The sequence below is a fragment of the Pinus tabuliformis genome, chromosome 2_2 (assembly GCF_031772625.1).
Source record: "Pinus tabuliformis cultivar Carrire ecotype Pingquan chromosome 2_2, CPIR1, whole genome shotgun sequence".
Classification (NCBI taxonomy): domain Eukaryota; kingdom Viridiplantae; phylum Streptophyta; class Pinopsida; order Pinales; family Pinaceae; genus Pinus; species Pinus tabuliformis.
This window is the reverse complement of record NC_142300.1, coordinates 641,916,567-641,934,169: the sequence shown is the minus strand read 5'-3', so window position 1 is coordinate 641,934,169 and position 17,603 is coordinate 641,916,567. Positions and strand designations below refer to the sequence as shown.

General features: G+C 39.5%; 2 long non-coding RNA genes and 1 pseudogene across 2 annotated transcripts; all 3 read right to left on the bottom strand.

The window, feature by feature from the left end:
- Nucleotides 1-2,962: 2,962 nt before the first annotated feature.
- Nucleotides 2,963-3,526, bottom strand: LOC149194260 (uncharacterized). The gene is made up of 3 exons (XR_016255056.1): nucleotides 3,375-3,526; nucleotides 3,201-3,278; nucleotides 2,963-3,116 (listed from the first exon to the last, which is right to left on the bottom strand). It is a non-coding gene; the product is annotated as an uncharacterized LOC149194260 (long non-coding RNA).
- A 7,143-nt stretch (nucleotides 3,527-10,669) lies between these two features.
- On the bottom strand, nucleotides 10,670-11,506 carry LOC149194259 (uncharacterized). Its single transcript, XR_016255055.1, has 3 exons — nucleotides 11,355-11,506; nucleotides 11,181-11,258; nucleotides 10,670-11,096 (listed from the first exon to the last, which is right to left on the bottom strand). It is a non-coding gene; the product is annotated as an uncharacterized LOC149194259 (long non-coding RNA).
- A 3,841-nt stretch (nucleotides 11,507-15,347) lies between these two features.
- Nucleotides 15,348-16,262, bottom strand: LOC149194258 (potassium channel KAT1-like; annotated as a pseudogene).
- Between the last annotated feature and the right edge of the window lie 1,341 nt (nucleotides 16,263-17,603).

Sequence of the window (17,603 nt, the reverse complement as noted above, 5' to 3'; positions counted from 1 at the left end):
CCTACTACTCAAAACCACCTAGTGGCACCAAAATCCCTAATCATATGCTAATGATACCTTCAAGGGGCAGTCTATGGTTGTATGAGACATCCTATTTTGCCCCTGATGGCTAGAATCTTCTTTTAATGACCAACATTCATGTTTCCTTCCCTAGCCATGTTCAAGTCCCTTGAGACCCATACCCAATGCTAAAGAATGGTAGCCTTACCTATTTACCTAGTTAAATCCAAAGAAATCTTTGATAGGTGTTTCAAGGTATCATTCTTGACCATTGAAGCCTATAAACTTCCTTTAGGGCATAATTGTTAGGTTTCTTCCCCTAACCATGTTTAGGGTCTAGAGACTCATACTTAATGTTAAGAACACATAATCCTAACTATCCCCATCCACATTTATTATAAGAAACTGTTACAGAGAATTTGTGGAAGTAAACAAAATTAAAAGACGTGTTTTACACGACAAGTTGCTAATATAGGTTACATTATTAAGTGTAATGTAATTTAATTTGTTTTTTAAAATCTGAGGTGTCCTCCGTGTCTTTGTAGAGACGAGCGGCACAAACCCATTAATCTTTAATAATAATCCATGTCTTTGTAAATACGAGTGACATAAATTAACAAATAAATTGACACAACCTAATCAAATATCCAATGAAGTTCTTGAATAAAAAATAGCCCAACCAAAATTTCGTGTTTTTATTTACCTCATTTATCTCTCTCTAGGGTATCCTTTTCATTTTTACCTAACACACTCACGGCATCTATATGTGTATTGTGAACAACTACTAGCCAAGTTCGTGGCTTTCACCTCACACTCATCTACGTCTTTAAGCGTTCCCAGTCACTCACGGCATGTTCCCAGTCACTCACTGCATCTCTTGTGCCGCCTCCATGATCACTGCCTAGGACGACTGAGAGTCAATATGTCCACCTCTCTATCTCTCGCTCCATACGCTCATTTCTGTATTTACTGCTGTTGTAATGACCCCAGATTTATGTAAATTTGAAAGTTACTGTGGTAAAAGACTAATACAGTTGTTGTTATGTTTTAAACAAAACTGTGGCAAACTAATTCTGATTGAATAATTTAAATTTAAATATTTTCTTGGAATTGCTGGCAGCCTCTAAGAGGTGAATCTTAAAGAAAATGATCAGTTGGGATAACTGATGGAACTACCCTCCAAAAGGGGGAAAAGCCCTGACTGAGGGATTCTGTGCTGTTGGGACAGACAGAGAAAAAACAAATCTTGCTCCAAGAGTAAAGGAGAAGAGGGAGGTTAAGTCTGGTGAGGACCAGATAACCTGGCACAAGAAGTGCACTGTTCCTGTTGAGGGCTGGAGGCCTGCAGGATTGCTTGGGGGGAGAACACCGTCTGAAGGATGGATTCTCATGGCTGGGAGGAGAGCAGAAATTTAAGCTCAGGTGAATTTTTGTTTGAGCAAAACCATTCCTGACCGAGGTGATCAGGTACGGTTCCAAACTAGTAGTCCCTGTTATGAAAATATTGTGTAGGGAATTTACAGTGATTTACTTAGGTGAGACTGTTTAATTCCTAGATACTGTTGCGAAAATAGTATAATGTGCATCTGGAAAAGCTAAAAGAGGAAACTGTTGTTAATGGGTCAACTATGATAATACCCAGACAGTAATCATAGTGCAGAAATGTAGAATCGAAGAGTTGTACGGGTATACAGAACCCTACACCAGGACTGGCTACCGAAATAGCAGTCTCGATTCCATAGCCATTAGTAAAAGAGTTATTATTCACATTGTTAAACTTTGAACAGTTAAGTAATAATATCTTTATATCCAGCAGACTGTGAGTGTCGTGGAACAGTGAATGAACGAGGGTTTATACCCTTGAGAGAAAGAATAGGCAATGCCTGTAATAAAAGAAATCTCGGGACAGAGAATGTACCCTGGTAGATAGCCTAGGTTTCCTAAATCGTGTGTGTTCAATAGAGAAACTCTGCGCAGAAGAGCGATGGACGATGGGTCAATGCCCTTATGTTATATTAAGGGATTACCACCAAGCCTCAATGCCTTGGTACAAAACCCAAAGGGAAATCTGTAATAACAACCAGTTCTGCGAATAGAACGAATACATTTCCACATGCTGTGAAATACAGTGATGGAAAACATTAACTGAAACGAGGAACAAGATTCTGTGTATTAGAGCTAAAACCGATAACTATGAAAGAATATATTCATTGTAGTGCATGTAAACAAAAGAGGAACATTCATTTGTAAACCTGAGACGAGAACATGCATCTGGTAATAACATATAACCTTGTTCAATCCGAGCAAAAGAACTGTGCATGCGAGTAAAGAAATGTGACTCCATTGAACAGTAAGTATATGTATGCAAACCATAACCCTTTCGGACTCATGCATGCGAGCAAAAAAAGAAGGTAACCTTGTGAAACCGCAAGTCTGTGTATAAAAACCATAACCATAGACACATATATAATAGCCTGCGGGACTGTATAATGGAACAGAGGTCATGCATGCAAAGTAATCCTTTCCACAGGATAAGGAATTATTATTCAAACATTATTTATGCGCCAAACTATGATAAACCAGCTGGTGGAACCTTAATATTTTAATACAGAAATCTATAGCAAGATTATCATCATAATATGGTAATATCAAGACAGTACTGTGCGGAAGGAAAAGACCAAAACCCGTATAGTATATAATCTCTAAGACTCTGTCCTGAGGAATGAACATTCAAACGAAAATACCCAATACATTAGCGAAATGTCTGTGGGTCGAGGAAAGTCTTTACAGAATTAAAAGACAAATTTATATCCTGAGCATATCCATACTTATGCGAATAAAGAAATAGTTCCACTATATACATTATAACCATATCTGCGCGTGGAGGGCAGATGTAAAACCCTTGCAAACACAATAACAGTTTAAGCCTGCCAGTAGAGGCACGGCAGTACTCAAAAGAAGTAAACTCGATGGTCTCAGCAAAACCCAGAACCTCTGTAAGAAATAATTTGTAATCGGTTAACACAGTCAACCTTAGCTAAGCAGCGAGCTGACTGTAAGGTTCTTCACCGAGATCACTCGGAAGTAAACGAGACAACCATAAGGGAAACAGAGACCTGCATAGACCATAGAGGGTATGCACAACTGTAAACCCTGAACCATATTCAAACGAACCAACCCTCAAATGCCGAGAAGCTTACCTGGTGTGGTTCGAGACCGCTGTCGAGCAAACCACTGTGAAAGTCGACCAAAGCATAGCCAGGGCAGCTGCACAAGAACTTGACAGGGAAAAAACGAGAACACAATAAGTGATAAGTCATGATATTCCAGCCATGAAACGAAACACAGAACTGAACAAAAACATTCTTCATTACCTGTGAGGTCGATGCGAATAGGATCCAGCTCCGGTCATGACAGGGTTGCAGTATAGAGCTGTTGGTAGCGAGCTCGTGGAGCAGCAAAGAGCCCGTCCGCAAAGACCGCGGACATCAAATGAAACAATGCAGTGTATGGTCGATTAAATATCAACGAAAAACCCTGAGTGAGCTCCAGCCCTCCGATCTCCGGAAGAGATCTGGACCGTCGGAGCATGGCGGGAGTAGCTGGCGGAGAAATCAAGGTTGGCGTTACCGAGAGGTCACATGGCTGGGGAAACCAGGCCATGCCACCTGCCCCAGAAGGACGGACGAACATAAAAGCGACTGTGATCTGTCAATGGTCAAGTACTGTGGCGGGATCCAAGGAGCCCACGCCATTAATACAAGCAGCTAAATATTTGTGGTGGTTGAAGTAAATCAAACACCACATAACTTAGGACATGGTACCAGACATGATGCCGCGTGGGAGACTCAGCCGAGACCATAGCATAGGTGTCAACCAAACAAAATATACATGGTATAGATTGTGTAATGTAGTATCGTATGCCAACTGTACCGTGTAACCTATGTTCCATGCAAAGCAAGCCATAGACATATATCTTTATAATTGTAAAGTGTAATGCGCACATAAAGCTGGTAACCATATGGTAAGCTCAAAGTAAAAGGTTAACATGCATGTAATGTATATTTACAATTTTATGTATGTGTTAAAGTAGGTGTGACAAATTGGTATCAGAGCCCAGTTTCAACACTGTGGCCTCAAAGTAAAGCATGTACAGTATGCAGAAGGGTACACCAAGTAAACTGATGCAAACTAACAAACGTACTTAACTGTGTTCTGTTTATCTGGAATGAAATACAGAATTGCAATAGCTGGCAGTTAATCAAAGTGGGGACAAAATGCAAGGACCCGGCAGTAACCCTCAAGAGAATGCAGGACTGTGGGTGCAATTGGATGCAGAATCACGGAGTACTAATCTTGCAATCCTGGAAACTGTCCAGGAATTGAAAAATGAAATGGCACGGTTGCGAGAGGACAACGCACGTCTAACAGTTGAACAAGAAAAGATTCTGAAGAGCCTGTCAGACAGGCAAAACCCACCCCTGTCCAACCCCAGTGCAGAACAGCAAAGGATAACAGAAGATCAAGATTATCAAATGGAACCTGAAAATTCTGAAGATAAGGAGGATCACTCTGATAATGCACCTCAACAGCAAACATCAAAACGTCAGAAAGTGGAATTGCAGGGAGAATTTCGAAAGATTAAACCTCCACATTTTGATGGTGAGCAGGAGGAAGCTGCTGAAGCCTGGTTGATCAATATGAACAAGTATTTTCAGTTGTATGAGTACGACCACAACCTGAAAGCAAGATTGGCAATCTTCCAGTTACAGGGCAAGGCAACCTTGTGGTGGGAGGAAATCAAGATTGTCAAGGGGGTCAGCGAACGAACTATTACATGGGAAAAGTTCCAGAAGTATTTCAAGGAGAGGTACCTGACAGAGCGCTTCTATGATGAGAAGGCCAGAGAATTCCACGACTTAAGACTGGGACAACAAACCATGGACGAGTTCATTAACCGGTTTACCTCACTGCTACGTTATGTACCTTACATTAAGGAGGAGAAGGCCAAGGTTCAGAGGTTTGTGAGTAGCCTACCTTCATATATAAGGGAAAGGATTGAATTCGATAATCCTAGAACCATGGATGAAGCCATCCGTAAGGCGAGAATCTGTTACCAGCAGAGTAAACAGAAGGGGGACACTTCAAGTAAGAGATGGAATGAGAAAAGAAGTGGTCGGGTGGTTGGAAGCAGCAAAGGAGGTCGCAGCAGTGGGAATAAGGGTGTTGGTAAAGGACTAAGTAGTAGACCTGTTGCAAGGAACGTGCCCCGGTCCAGACCAATGAGCGAATCTAAGGCGAATGATCAGTCTGTTAGACCAGATGGTGAGGGGATGACCAGACCACTAGTGCAATGCTGGGGTTGTGGAGGACCCCACTGTGTTAAAAATTGTCCACAGAGGAAAGGAACAGACCAGATATCTCAGATACATGAGGCATCAACGGTTGGGGACGTGGCACGTAGCGTACCCAGAATCAATGCAGCGCTGGAGGACCATCAAGCGGAGTACCAACCATCTATGATCGAGTTTGAAGGTAAAATCGCAAACCTATCCATAGCTGTTCTTATAGACCCAGGGGCTACCTTAAGTTATATTAGTCCAAAAATTGTAGAACAGTGTAAACTGCAAGCTGAAAAATTCAAGAATCCGTGGCTGGTCCAACTAGCTACAGGAGCCAAGAGACGAGTCTTGGCCAAGGTAAATGATTGTGCCTTAGCCTTAGCAGGGCAGCCAGTAGTGGCAGATTTGAATGTGTTACCGTTGGGCTCCTACGATATTTTGATTGGGATGGACTGGCTGGAGAAACACTGATCCTTGGTGAACTGCAAGACCAAGACCATATATTATAAAGATGACCAGGGAGATTAGCAAGAATTACAAGGAATCGGACACCCTGTGCAGATTCGACCCATTACAGCTACCCAGCTAGCTAAGTGCATCAAGAAGAAATGTCAAATCTACGCTATCCAGGTGGGGTATGCAAATCAAAAGGACAAAACTGCCATGCTGGGTAACATTCCGATAGTGCAAGAGTTTGCAGATGTTTTTCCCGAGGAAGTGTCGGGATTACCACCAAAACGGGATGTGGATTTCACTATTGAGCTAATTCCGGGGGCAGCACCTGTATCACGGGCACCCTACCGTATGAGTGTGCCAGAACTAACAGAATTAAAGATGCAGCTACAAGAACTGTTAGATAAAAACTATATCAGACCCAGCGTGTCGCCTTGGGGAGCCCCAGTGCTGTTTGTCAAAAAGAAAGATGGAACCTTTCGGATGTGCATTGATTATCGCCAGTTAAATAAGCTTACAATCAAAAACAAATATCCTTTGCCTAGAATCGACGAGCTCTTTGATCAGGTGAAGGGAGCAACGGTATTTTCAAAAATTGATCTGCGATCTGGTTACCATCAGATCAGAATAAAAGAGGAAGATATCGCTAAGACCGCCTTCAGAACGCGGTATGGGCATTATGAGTTCGTGGTGTTACCTTTTGGGCTGACAAATGCACCTGCCACTTTCATGTGTTTGATGAACAGTGTGTTTCATCGGTTTTTAGATAAATTTGTGTTGATATTCATAGATGACATCCTGATTTACAGCAAATCAAGGAAGGAACATGAGGAGCACCTTAGATTGGTGTTGCAAACTTTGCGGGAACATCAATTATATGCAAAGTTCAGTAAATGCGATTTTTACAAGGAGGAGATACAATATTTGGGCCACGTGATCACTAAAGAAGGCATTGCAGTGGACCCTGAGAAGATTAGAACTATAATGGAGTGGCCTATACCAAAGGACGTGGCAGATATTAGGTCCTTTATGGGGTTAGCAGGGTATTATAGAAGATTTGTCGAAGGCTTTTCGAGAGTAGCATACCCAATCACCTCTTTGCAGAAGAAAGGAAAAGTATTTAAGTGGACCTCAGAGTGCCAGAAGAGCTTTGAACAACTCAAGCACTTACTCACTACTGCACCTATATTAAGTATAGCTGATCCTAACAAGGATTACGTGGTCTGCACGGACGCAAGTAAAGAAGGTGTGGGAGGAGTGCTGATGCAGGAAGGAAGAGTCATTGCTTATGAGTCCAGAAAACTGAAAGAGCATGAGCAGAAGTACTCTGCTTATGACATGGAGTTGGCTGCTGTCATTCATGCCCTGAAAATGTGGCGACATTACCTTTTGGGCAGAAAATTTCTGTTATTAACAGACCACCACAGTTTAACGAACTACTTCAGTCAACCCACCTTGAATACGAGACAAGCTCGCTGGGCTGACTTCCTAAGTGGGTTCGACTTTGAAATTAAGCATCTAAAGGGTAAGGAGAACCGAGTAGCGGATGCATTAAGTCGGAAGGTGCAATGCGTGTGCAAAATTTCAGTTAGTAAGTGGCAAAGTACCTTAGTGGAAAAGATAAAAATAGCGGCTGAACAAGATGTTGTTTATCAGCACATCAAACAGCAATTACAGCAGCAATCTGATAAGGAATTACAGCAAGGGTACAAACTAGATGATGCTGATATGTTGTGCTTTAATAATAAGCTGTATGTGCCCAATGAAGACAGCATTAAGAAGTTGATCTTGGATGAATTTCATACCAGCCATTATACGGGACATCCGGGCTACCAGAAAATGGTTACCGCACTCCGCAAAGAGTACTACTGGCCAAAAATGAAGAAAGAGATAGCTGAGTATTTAGCACGTTGTCTAGAATGTCAGCAAATTAAGGCAGAACACATGCACCCAGCAGGGCTGTTACAACCTCTACCCATTCCGGAATGGAAGTGGGAGACTATCTCCATGGATTTTATAACGGGACTGCCCAAAACCAAGAAGAATAATGATTCCATTATGGTGGTAGTGGATAAGATGAGTAAGGCAGCACACTTCATACCTATGCAATCGACATATAAGGCTGTACAAATTGCCCATATTTTCATGCAGCATGTGTTCAAATTGCATGGACTGCCGAAAGTGATTATCTCCGATCGGGATGTCAAGTTTACATCAACCTTTTGGAGGACATTGTTTGCTGAACTGGGAACACAGCTGAACTTTAGTACAGCTTGTCATCCCCAAACAGATGGCCAAACAGAACGAGTAAATCAAGTTGTGGAGGACATGCTGAGAGCATGCGTTATGATGAAGCCAACTCAATGGGAGGACTATCTCCACTTAGTCGAATTCGCATACAACAATGGATACCATTCCTCAACTCAGATGAGTCCTTTTGAGGTTATGTATGGGCGGAAGTGCCGCACACCCGCAAGCTGGGGTGGACCGGAGGACAGGTTGCGAATAGGTCCTAATATGTTACAGGAAATGGAGAATACAGTAAAAAGGGTGCGTACTAACTTGAAAGCCGCTCAGGACAGGCAGAAAAGTTTCGCTGATCGAAAGAGAAGATTTAAGGAATTCCAGGTTGGGGATCATGTATTTGTGAGGATCCAACCAAGAAGGAGTACCTTGCAGTGGAGCGGATGTGCCAAACTAGCACCTCGTTACTTTGGACCTTTCCAGATCTTGGCCAAAGTAGGACCGGTCGCTTATCAACTTGCCCTACCAAGCCATATTAGGATTCACAATGTGTTTCATGTATCCGTATTAAAGCAATACGTTTACGATCCTAAACATGTGATTCAATGGCAGAATGTGCGGGTAAGAAGTAATCTGGTTATTATGGATGAGCATTGTTTATAAACTGAAAAATAACTAAATCCGTTGTTGTTTGCAGGTCGAGCCGGAAGGCGAGGTTCTGGTCGAACCACTGACCATTCTCGACCGGAGAGAAGTGCAGCTGCGGAAACGAGTTATTTCCCAAGCTAAAGTGCAGTGGCAGCACTATGGACCAGAGGAGGCCACTTGGGAAGATGAGGAACTCCTTAGAGAGGCTTATCCAAACCTGTTTACAGGAGATAGACATCGGGACGATGTCCAATCTCAGGAGGGGGAGATGTAATGACCCCAGATTTATGTAAATTTGAAAGTTACTGTGGTAAAAGACTAATACAGTTGTTGTTATGTTTTAAACAAAACTGTGGCAAACTAATTCTGATTGAATAATTTAAATTTAAATATTTTCTTGGAATTGCTGGCAGCCTCTAAGAGGTGAATCTTAAAGAAAATGATCAGTTGGGATAACTGATGGAACTACCCTCCAAAAGGGGGAAAAGCCCTGACTGAGGGATTCTGTGCTGTTGGGACAGACAGAGGAAAAACAAATCTTGCTCCAAGAGTAAAGGAGAAGAGGGAGGTTAAGTCTGGTGAGGACCAGATAACCTGGCACAAGAAGTGCACTGTTCCTGTTGAGGGCTGGAGGCCTGCAGGATTGCTCGGGGGGAGAACACCGTCTGAAGGATGGATTCTCATGGCTGGGAGGAGAGCAGAAATTTAAGCTCAGGTGACTTTTTGTTTGAGCAAAACCATTCCTGACCGAGGTGATCAGGTACGGTTCCAAACTAGTAGTCCCTGTTATGAAAATATTGTGTAGGGAATTTACAGTGATTTACTTAGGTGAGACTGTTTAATTCCTAGATACTGTTGCGAAAATAGTATAATGTGCATCTGGAAAAGCTAAAAGAGGAAACTGTTGTTAATGGGTCAACTGTGATAATACCCAGACAGTAATCATAGTGCAGAAATGTAGAATCGAAGAGCTGTACGGGTATACAGAACCCTACACCAGGACTGGCTACCGAAATAGCAGTCTCGATTCCATAGCCATTAGTAAAAGAGTTATTATTCACATTGTTAAACTTTGAACAGTTAAGTAATAATATCTTTATATCCAGCAGACTGTGAGTGTCGTGGAACAGTGAATGAACGAGGGTTTATACCCTTGAGAGAAAGAATAGGCAATGCCTGTAATAAAAGAAATCTCGGGACAGAGAATGTACCCTGGTAGATAGCCTAGGTTTCCTAAATCGTGTGTGTTCAATAGAGAAACTCTGCGCAGAAGAGCGATGGACGATGGGTCAATGCCCTTATGTTATATTAAGGGATTACCACCAAGCCTCAATGCTTTGGTACAAAACCCAAAGGGAAATCTGTAATAACAACCAGTTCTGCGAATAGAACGAATACATTTCCACATGCTGTGAAATACAGTGACGGAAAACATTAACTGAAACGAGGAACAAGATTCTGTGTATTAGAGCTAAAACCGATAACTATGAAAGCATATATTCATTGTAGTGCATGTAAACAAAAGAGGAACATTCATCTGTAAACCTGAGACGAGAACATGCATCTGGTAATAACATATAACCTTGTTCAATCCGAGCAAAAGAACTGTGCATGCGAGTAAAGAAATGTGACTCCATTGAACAGTAAGTATATGTATGCAAACCATAACCCTTTCGGACTCATGCATGCGAGCAAAAAAAGAAGGTAACCTTGTGAAACCGCAAGTCTGTGTATAAAAACCATAACCATAGACACATATATAATAGCCTGCGGGACTGTATAATGGAACAGAGGTCATGCATGCAAAGTAATCCTTTCCACAGGATAAGGAATTATTATTCAAACATTATTTATGCGCCAAACTATGATAAACCAGCTGGTGGAACCTTAATATTTTAATACAGAAATCTATAGCAAGATTATCATCATAATATGGTAATATCAAGATAGTACTGTGCGGAAGGAAAAGACCAAAACCCGTATAGTATATAATCTCTAAGACTCTGTCCTGAGGAATGAACATTCAAACGAAAATACCCAATACATTAGCGAAATGTCTGTGGGTCGAGGAAAGTCTTTACAGAATTAAAAGACAAATTTATATCCTGAGCATATCCATACATATGCGAATAGAAAACAGTTCCATTATATACATTCATAATCATATCTGCGCGTGGAGGCCAGATATAAACCCTTGTAAACACAGTAATAGTTTAAGCCTGCCAATAGAGGCTCGGCAGTTCTCAAAAAGAGGCAAACTCGATGGTTACAACAAAACCCAGAACCTCTGTAAGAAATAATTTGTAATCGGTTAACACAGTCAACCTTAGCTAAGCAGCGAGCTGACTGTAAGGTTCTTCACCGAGATCACTCGGAAGTAAACGAGACAACCATAAGGGAAACAGAGACCTGCATAGACCATAGAGGGTATGCACAACTGTAAACCCTGAACCATATTCAAACGAACCAACCCTCAAATGCCGAGAAGCTTACCTGGTGTGGTTCGAGACCGCTGTCGAGCAAACCACTGTGAAAGTCGACCAAAGCATAGCCAGGGCAGCTGCACAAGAACTTGACAGGGAAAAAACGAGAACGCAATAAGTGATAAGTCGTGATATTCCAGCCATGAAACGAAACACAGAACTGAACAAAAACATTCTTCATTACCTGTGAGGTCGATGCGAATAGGATCCAGCTCCGGTCATGACAGGGTTGCAGTATAGAGCTGTTGGTAGCGAGCTCGTGGAGCAGCAAAGAGCCCGTCCGCAAAGACCGCGGACATCAAATGAAACAATGCAGTGTATGGTCGATTAAATATCAACGAAAAACCCTGAGTGAGCTCCAGCCCTCCGATCTCCGGAAGAGATCTGGACCGTCGGAGCATGGCGGGAGTAGCTGGCGGAGAAATCAAGGTTGGCGTTACCGAGAGGTCACATGGCTGGGGAAACCAGGCCATGCCACCTGCCCCCAGAAGGACGGACGAACATAAAAGCGACTGTGATCTGTCAATGGTCAAGTACTGTGGCGGGATCCAAGGAGCCCACGCCATTAATACAAGCAGCTAAATATCTGTGGTGGTTGAAGTAAATCAAACAATACATAACTTAGGACATGGTACCAGACATGATGCCGCGTGGGAGACTCAGCCGAGACCATAGCATAGGTGTCAACCAAACAAAATATACATGGTATAGATTGTGTAATGTAGTATCGTATGCCAACTGTACCGTGTAACCTATGTTCCATGCAAAGCAAGCCATAGACATATATCTTTATAATTGTAAAGTGTAATGCGCACATAAAGCTGGTAACCATATGGTAAGCTCAAAGTAAAAGGTTAACATGCATGTAATGTATATTTACAATTTTTTTTTTATGTATGTGTTAAAGTAGGTGTGACAACTGTGCCCTTCCTTTATATACCAACGTAGCTAAGAGCACAACTGACTGACCTTTGAAGGACCTTTGAGTTTCTAAGAAGAAGAAATGGATCAAAAAGCTGTTGTTTTGCCCCTGTTCCTGTGTTACGTCATCATGGTGGCCACTTTACCTGTAGGTGCAGCCACTACTGATTACTCGCTTTCTGAGCTGAATTCCTCCTTTGGTCGGAGAGCACATGTCTATGGCCACCACATGCACGGATTAAGTCATCATGGGACTGATTCTTTTTCTGATGAACGTTCCATGTTGCAGAATGGTCACCTATTTCGATCATCCACCACAAAAGAGAAAAGAGACGTGGAAGCTCCTCTCCTTTAAAAGGCATATCAAAAGCGATCCCTTTGGAAAGCTGTCCAAATGGACAGCTGATAACTCAAGGGAGGTATGCTCGTGGTATGGCATTACCTGCAGGCGAAAGACCAGAAGAGTTGTTGCCATAGTACTTCCTATTTCCATACCCGACGATCTAGATGCTGTGATTCCTAAATCACAATTGGGAGGTACTCTTTCCCCAGCTTTGTGCAACCTCTCCTTATTGCACAAGTTGAATATTTTTGGTAATAATTTGACAGGAGCAATTTCATCCCAATTCGGGCAGCTTAAAGCACTGGTAATACTTGACCTCAGTTATAATAGGTTCGAGGGATCTGTTCCGAAGGCATTGTCTAATTGCACTCGTCTCAAACGGATCGACCTCTCAGATAACTTGTTGACAGGGGGCATACCGGCAGAGTTTGGTCATCTTATCGAGTTGGAAAATCTCGACTTGAGTTGGAATCAATTTAGTGGTCACATTCCTTCCATTTTTGGTTCGATGATAAACCTATCTTATCTTGACCTCAGTGTCAACAACTATAGTGGTCCAATCCCTTCAATGATAAGCTTATCTTATCTTGACCTCAGTGCCAACAATTTTTAGTAGTCCAATCCCTTTGAATTTGGGTTCGATGAAAAATTTATCTTATCTTAACCTTGCTTCAATGATTTCAATGGTCCAACCCCCTCCTTTTTTGGTTCGATGGGAAGGTTATCCACCCTTATCCTTTCTGAAAATTCACTAAGTGGCCACATACCTCCCACCCTAGGCAATTATACTCAACTATTCTGTCTCCTTTTGTCTTCCAACCATTTAAGTGGCATAATACAGTTGAATTAGGGTTGTTGCAGAAACTACTTTTCCTCAATTTGTTTCTAAATGATTTGAATGGAAAAATACCATTTGAATTGGGATTTTGTTCTTCCTTCATGACTTTAGATTTGAGCAATAACCAATTGGTTGGAATCATACCATCTCAACTAGGTAATTTGAGTAGTCTTGAAGTGCTTGCATTGGAGAACAATAATCTCACAGGGACAATTCCAAAATCTATAGTAATCTTCAAAATATCACATTGATAGATTTGGATTCAAACCGTTTAATTGGATGTATTCCACATAACATAGGTCATTTAAAATATCTAGATACTTTGGATATACATAATAACAATATTTCAAGGACTTAGCAAAAAATAATTTGACTGGATATACATATCTACTTTAGAGGTGTTGGACTTAGCAAAAAATAATTTGACTCGATTGATTCCTCAAGAACTCTCCAAATTACATTGGTTGAGGACTCTACATGTTTCATCTAATAGCTTATGTGGACAAATTCCAACAGGGACGCAATTCTCAACTTTTGATGCAGCCTCTTTTCAGAGAAATAAATGCTTATGGGGATGTCCTTTAGATTTATGCAGCAATCAAAGGAAAAATCCTATAGGGGAAGGTAATAATGCCACTACAAGTAATTATGCTAAAGTAGATTGGTTGACTCGTGTGAATGAAAAGATATCATTGATAGCAATGGGGATGGGAGTAGGAGTTGGATTTGGGGGAGTAGTTGTTTTGTTCATGGTGTGGAAGAGGACTAGAAATTGGATGTTAAATCTATCCTCCAAGAAGTCACAAGTATTTTATGGACTCTATCAACTTCCTAAATAATAAGATATATTGTAAAATTTTTCACCAAAATATAAATAAAGTACTATGTGTTGTTATGGTATTTATACCTTAGTTATGATTACAACTAAGAAAATCAATTGTGATACAAAAAGAGAGCAAAATTATATCAAGAGTGAACATGATGTGTACAAAACATATATGCAAAATCATATAAAAGTGAAAATAACTTTCATTTTATAATTTATAATTTTGTTAAGGCAAAGACATATCTCATCTTAAACCTAAAATTTCTTTTTAAACTCTAGATAATTGATTTATTACATTTTATAGCTACACTTTTATGTAGACCATAACCTTTCATTGTATCATATATATATATATGACATCTACTCTTAAGATCATTATATCTTTGTCTTATACATTGTATTCATTGTAAACTGAGTTTTCTCTCTCATCTACTTTTTATCATTTTCAAGGTGCTTACTTCATAACAAACTTAAAGTGTTGTATATATATAATTTTCAAAGGTTATATATTTGACAATTTTATTAAAAATCATAATAGCTTGTTAATGTGTAATTTATTTTTATTTTGTTTAAAAAAATATTTAATTAATAAAAATTATCTGATTGGATTTTTTTAATTAAACATAGTAGATAAAATTAAAAAAATCAAAATATGGTAAAATCAAAATAAATTTCAAACTTAAATATATAACATATAAATCTATGGAGGATTTTCCAACATTTTTCTTCTTTTAACGAGGGTCGCCAGACAACAAGTCCCTTCATTGAATGGATCAAACTTATAGGGGTTATTATTGTTTTTAGAGAGAGAGTTGATAGTGAGTTTTAGATATAAATTCTTAGAGATTTTAGGGGTTATTATTGTTTTTAGAGAGAGAGTTGATAGTGAGTTTTAGATATAAATTCTTAGAGATTTTATCAATACTTCATTTTGCTTGTTTGGTTCTTTCCTAGCCTTTGCACAGGGACTAGCTATGAAGCTTACATAGATATTCTGGTTATAGAACCTTTTAATGCGTATTAGATCCGATATAAATCAACCTTAACTACTTCAATAATGAAAATAATGAAGATGTGACTTACACAAATAAGCCTAGTAGGTGAACCTTATGTCTTTCCCCAGCCTAAGGCAAACACAACACTTATTTCGGCTGCTTTCGTTGTAATTGAGTATTCAAATATATTCATGTAAATTAATCTATCACAATGTTGCAAAAATACAAATAGGCCAAAACGTTGGCCAGGGTCGTCAAAGAGGAAATTGAAAAAATAGGCAAGCATACTCTGGCGAAAGAGCCAAAAATAACACTAACTTGAAAAACTCAAAAGTTGGGCAACCATAAAAACTTTGGAAAAATATGTAGACATTGAAGAGATAAATATATTGCCTTGTGAAAAGAACTTTGACAACATAAACCCCATAGTTGCAACATGTTAAGCAAGTTTTATAAAGGCCAAACCCAATTTTCCCTGTAAAAATATAACTAAATGCTTGAAATGGAATTATAGAAGTGATATCAAATACGAACCAAGTGGAAACATACCTCCGCGGATTCAAATTACATAAGATACTACAATGAAACAACATAAATACAATACCAATATAGAAAAACATCTAAGAAGAAAAAAATGAGCAAGCCCTGAGATAAACTATTTTAGCGAACTGTTGTATATTTGGGATTTTCTTCTATTTGTTGTGTTTTATCATCCACGTATGCTACAAAGAAGGTGACAATGATGTCAATGGAAACAAATATGTCTATCACGATGTCTGCAATAAATAGAGCTCCAGGTTTCATCTCATCAATGAATCCTAGCTCAAATGGATTAATCCACGTGCAATATACAACCAAATTGATAAAAAAATGTGCTTCGGCACCTAAATCCAAAGAAACATACATTTTCATTCAATTACGTGTAAATTTATGTAAATATAATGTGAAGCACCTGCCACTATAACTGCAGTACTTTACATGTAAATATTATCATATGGGGAGATGATATATTTTCTCAAGTTCATTTGAATGTCTTATACCCACAGATGGAGCAATGAAACTTTGGAAAAATAGTGGGAGTTTCGGTGGCCAGGACCATCTTCATCTTGGGCGCTACAAAGTTGGGTGTTGCAGTTGAAGTTTATGCAGTGAGTTGTGATGGGTAACATCTCGATGACCTTCCCTGCACTGCCAACTTGAAGACATTAGCAAGGGGAAATAATGCAATCCTGGTTATAATTTAGTTGTGGTTTAGAACTTCAGACAAATAATTCTATGCAATGTTTCTTGATAATTATATTTGAATAAAATGTTTCATGTTTTATTAATAATATATACTCAATAAGTTATTCAATGTGTAAAATATAAATAATTTATTAAAAAAATTGGTAATAGGAGAAATTCAGGAGATTGCAAAATCTTATTAGATTCACTGATCTTCATTGTTCCTCCGTATGCCTAAGATCAATAATTGGCAGTCCATCTTTGATGTATATTGAGAAAAACATTAATTACTCCTGGATCACAATTTTTTATTAAAAAAATGGACAAAAATAATGAAGACGCATTTATTTCAGAAATATTCTTACAAGTATACAATATAGATAACACTAAAGGCATAATCAAAGAGATATAAAACAGTCGATGAAGGAGCGCGCTGTTAAAGTGCTCCGTAAGCAAAGGTCACCGGTTCTAGTCTCGTTGATACCAAAAATCCAGCATGGTTTCCGCCGGTGCAGCTCAGGCCGGGTGCAATCGTGAGGTGAATTTGATGGCTTAGATGCCCCTGAGTCGTGGCCTCTCAGCCACAGGGTAAGCGTGATTTTCAGGATTCACCCACTTATCAATAATAAAAAAAGATAACGCTAAAGGCATAACTCTAATAGGCAATTCTATTATAGAAAACAAAAATAAAACCAGGCAGAGAAGATAGGTAAATAAACAATTATACCAACATAACACAGAGAATCAAAATAAACCAAAAAAAAAAATTCTACAATTATGTAACTACACTATGAAGTTTACAAGAAGAGACTACGAAGAGACTGGACATTGTAAGTAATAGTCCAATCAAAATAAGTGTCATGATAGGAAAAACCAAAATGTAGATTCCATTGTCAATGACACATGCCATGTTCACTTCACTATTCATATAAAACCATGTAATCAATGCAATTATACAGTATTCCTAAACCATGCTTTAGCTTTTCTGAAAAAATAATTCCATTATGTGAAATGAAAAACCACCTACTTGTCATCCATCAATATTATTGTGGAAAAATATATTCTTTAAAACTTCATTCTTAACATTCTAACTTCCACAAAAGTACTTCAAGTTGCTCTAGGCCTCTAGAGTCTAACATATAAGTTACTTTGTGTCTCGAGATCACTACATGAACCCATGAGGAGACTTAAGGAATTAAATAAGGAAAGTAATAACTTTGCAACAAGGCAAAGTGAAAGCCAATGAAGACATAAAACTGAAAAAGCAGGCCGAGAGTTGTCGAATT